The sequence below is a fragment of the Ischnura elegans genome (genome assembly GCF_921293095.1).
Source record: "Ischnura elegans chromosome 13 unlocalized genomic scaffold, ioIscEleg1.1 SUPER_13_unloc_4, whole genome shotgun sequence".
In the NCBI taxonomy this organism is placed as follows: Eukaryota; Metazoa; Arthropoda; class Insecta; order Odonata; family Coenagrionidae; genus Ischnura; species Ischnura elegans.
Window position 1 is genome coordinate 7772202 of NW_025791660.1, and position 4895 is coordinate 7777096.

Here is a 4895-nt window from a genome sequence, read left to right on the forward strand (position 1 = left end):
TAGTTTTTCAACTTATATTAAATAAATTTATTAAAAATATTACATTTAGAATTATTTTAAATTAAATATTACTTATTAGCTGAACACTGATACTCTAATTTTATTCTTTTACGAAATAAATGAGACTCAAAGTTTTGTGACGTCATAAATGTCCTTCACTCAGGTGACGAATCGTAGCCACGGAGTCCCTATCATTCTCAGTTTCCTGCTAACCGCCGTGGAGTTAAGACGTAAGTAAGCAAGCCATTCATAAGTTTACGTTTTTATCGTGTCATACATATGTCATTGCTATATTATTTTAGTGTTTAATATATCAGTGAATCTGCTTTTATCAGTGCTTATAATAATTTGTGAGTTTCTCTACTTTATTGAGATTTATTCCGCCTTTGATTGTTTTTATTACCCTTTGCAAAGAACCTCAAAGGTTTGAAGGTAGCGTATTCGTGATTTATTCGCCAGTGATTTGTGTGTTTCCATGGTTCCTGCCAAACGATAGGACTTTATTGGGGATATATTTCTTTTTTCGATTTCCAATTTTTCCCTTACAATCACCGCTTATTCGCTTTCACGAGTTCGATTGCTATTGCGGAAGGAGATACGTCTGAATTGTTCATAAATTGAGTTCGATGTCTAGTGAATACTTTCAGTAATGTCGTCAGAATGTCTCGCACATCAGATGTTCGTAAATTGTCCGTTGCAGCGATCCATTCGTCATATTGCGATCTTATTTTCGCTAAGGCGGATTCTGATTAATTAGTCCTGATTGCGATATAATATGTGAATTGCTTACGAAGTGCTTTACCCCAAGGCTATACGTACTTACTACTCCGGTGATTTCTTAAAGAGGTTTTGAGAATAGCTTACGTGAAGGAATTCGTGTCCCTCATCGTTTGGTTTAAGCGATTGTTATTATCGAGCATTCTCGTCTTCGAAGCTATTGCCGCAAGAATATTCCGAGTTTTATGGGGCTTGTCACCGACGTGATGGAATTCTCGCAAGGCTGCCCCATTTGACCGCCGACTGCTAAACCCAGATGTTTTCAGCCACGAGACGTTATATAGAGATCTCACTAGACTCATTACAAAATATATTTCCTATTGATATTTGAAGTAGACGTCTCATTCCTTTGTGTCTTCGACAAGCAGTTGTGATCGCTTAAATTTATCACAGTTATTCGAATATTTCGTCTGAATGCAACCGACAAAAGACTTCTCATTTTTCTCGCTAACTTTCTCTTCTTTACCGTTGAATCACGCTACTGTTGAAATTAATAAGAATTTAAATGAATAATTAAGTGGATTAACTATCATTTTTCACCAATTTTTAATTTCCAACATAAACTTTTCCGTCTTCACAATAGCCGATAGTTACTTCAATAACAGATAAATATTCACCTTTGTGCATACTGTACTGTTTTTTCGTGCGTTATGATAGCATCATGTTAACATGTGTCCATTACTCATTATTTCCAGTAAATTGTTTCCGTGTGAAAATAGTGCTGTGTCAGTTGGAATGGAATTTCTACGAGTGGAATTTCTGGGAATCATACGTATTACGTCGGAGAGATATCCTGAGGGGAGAAATGGTGAGTAGATTTCAATTTTTTCTACTATTACACGATGTTTCATTATGTTATATGCCAAAAAGTTGCCATAAGTTTGCTAATATTTACTTGAAATTGAAGCAATTGTTTTCTATTTGCACGGGGTTGTATGCTTTCGTATACGAATTAAAGATTTTATTTTTCTTTGTCTTGTTCCTCCGTGAATGGAATTATTAGTAACAATTATAGGGAAAATAATAAATAAGATCGATAGATCGTTTTATGCGTTTAGGTTTTTTTTTGTAGATCTCAAGATGGAGGTGACGATTTTTTTCCAATTTCCCGTGGCATAGTTAATTGGTTTGAAAATTAATCATTTCACCACTTAGTGGCTTCTAGAACTTTATCTACACTTGAGTATTCGTAATTGATATTAGCGTCTTATGAATGGGCTTTATGATTGATCTTCTGGGTGTTATTTCACTTGGTGAAGGATTGGCCATTTTCATTTCGCTGTTGTTATTATTTGTGGACAGTGGATTGTTTCCTTGGTGATCTTTAACACGCATATGCCTCAATGCTACTTATTGATTCTCCTGCTGTTATTCGATGAAATTTTGAATAGTGATTAAGTAATTTAAATGGTCTTGTCTAGCTGGCATTTACTGAAAACCTACTCGTTAGCCTTTAATGAACTCCCTTCTTTGCAACGGATATGTATTTTGATAAGATATTGCGTCTATCTCTACTGAATGTTTGAAAGCATGGCGAAGGCTCCTAACATAACTTTTCCTTCTTCCGAATGCATTTAGTTATTAAATCAGTTAAGTATTCTTTGTCATTAGGAGATCCTTGCTGTAGATATACAAGGTTAACTCCCTAACAACCTATTCAGCTGTTTTCATTTACACTGCGAGACACCTACCGTCACTGTATGTTTTTACGATGTCATTCTAACGGGCAGTCTTGCGTCGCGAATTCCAGATTTGGAGTTCTATTCCTCCGCAATAAAAAAGTCAACACAATGTTCAGCAAAATCTATGGTTGAGAGTACGATCGAATGAAGATAACTTGTCTGCTTACTACTTTACGAAATAGAGAGGGACGATGACCTTAAGATTTCTTGGCTTGAATTTTAGTCTTTCGCAAAGCTTCGCCGATTCAAAACACTGCTTGGTTCAGGTTCTTCTTCTCTTGAAGGTCGCCCTTGTTGATGCAGACATGACTCCGAGCTTAACTGCATTTTTAAACTACCTATCCTTTCGCTTTCTGATGCCATTGTTGGACGTGAATCTCATTTCTGTCGCAAACACTTTTACGTATGGAATTCTCAATCGTCATTTTTTTTCTTTTTCTACGAATTATTTCTTCTGTAGTACTCTAAATGAAGAGATGGGGTTTGAGTAAGTGACGGATAAATTTTGCTTTCTAATGAACTATTATCTTCTCTGTTTTTATGCTAAAAAAGCGTGTGGCAGGGGGTGTTAGGACACCAGCCGTTTACACATAAAAAAGAAATGCTTTAACGAAATTACGACTAGCTTTTATTAAAGTCCTTTACGGTACGGGGAAAAACGAATTCGCATATCTATCCGTTCGGCAAAATATTTCTCTAATTTTATCGTTTATGAGTGACTTGAAAGTATAATGCGGCTCTAATATTATATTCTCCGTATCGCTCTTAAAGATATCCATTCTAAATTGTTCAAGCAATCTAAGCCTAGCGCGCAGCCTCCGAGTCTCCAGTGGCTCCCAGCCTAATTCGCTAAACATCTGGGTAACGCTGTCTGTACGCCCGTAACAGTTTATTGACGAATCGCGCAGCCTTATTTTGTGTTTTATTCAGTTCGCGGATTAAGTACTTCTGCACCGGATAACATTTTATATCGCTGCATATTCAAGGTGCGGTCGTACGAGACCGAAATAGCACCTTTCTTTTACTTTCTCATCCGATAAAATCCTCCCACAATACCCTTGACGAATCCTAGTATCTTCATGGATCTGCCTCAAATTTTCCTTATGTAAATTCCACATGACTTGCCCCTTTTGATTGCCTGCTTAGTAAGAAAAGAAAACACAATGTTTTGCAAGATATGGTTGAAAACACGATCAAATGATTCTAACTTGGTTGTTTACACCTCTGTGATAGAGAAACGCAGGCTTTCACAGTTAATCGACTGGATTTTAGTCTTTCGCGAATCTTTGCTAGTTCCAAAGACTGGAGATTTTAGGTCTTTGTGTGTTCCTTTAGAGGTTGTTTAGGTGTAGTTGCCATGACTACAAACATAACTTCATTTTCAAAAATTTCTTCTTTTTCTTTCTATAGTTCGAAGTGCATATAAATCATACCGCAAACACTTTTACGTATGAAGTTCACAATCGTCATTTGTTTCTTTAATAGTTAATTTCGTCTATAATATACTTGGTCATGATATATTGCCTGTGTGAGCGACAGATGAATTGTGCTTTCAGTTGGGATAAGCGTATATACACCTGTATTTGTCGCACAACAATGCTCTTTATTAATTTGTTTAGATATTTTTTTTTGTGGCCCATGGATACCATTGCTTTGGTTATTATTGTAATTAAAATGGTTCTGACATTTTTAGCTTCGTCCACTCTTTTAGGCGGTGATTGCGTTAAATGTAATAAATTCTCATTTTCATATTTTTTATAAATTATTTCACAAATTGGACGTCATTTGGTATTTGCTCAGTTAGTTTTCTATAGGTCCACCTTTTTCTTGCACTTATAGCCTCAAAAATGAAATTCCTGCAAGTTTAAATTTGGTTACTTATGTTAACCATATCGTTCTTAGTGTCCGCAATCATATCCATGCATCATCTAACAACACACGAAACTATTCATGAATTTCTTCATAGAAACAGGACTAATCATAGTGATATGTTCTATTTGCGAGGAGATAAGTATTATATGTGCATACATTATACGTGGCACGTCAAAAATATAATTATTATTATGGAGGCAACATTATTTAGAAATCTGGTTAATATTTTACCGTGAGCGTTTTCTGTTGTTTTTTTATAATCCCTACTTTTAGGTTGAGATGATGTTTTATTCTCGACTTATTTCATGCGCGGAAATTTTGTATCAATAATGCATTCTTAAAATAATGATGCTAATTTGTTTATAATTTTATTACACCTACCTCTATGACGTACATTTTGTGCCGTTTTAAGTTCGATAGACTTAGTTACGAACCAATATTTTACGCAATAAAAATGAGTAACGCTTTACAAATATCTATTATTTGTGTCATTTTGAGTGAATTTTTTGTCCTTTTAAGTTCAAAAGACTTGGTTACGAATCAGCATCTTGCGAATAAAAAGTG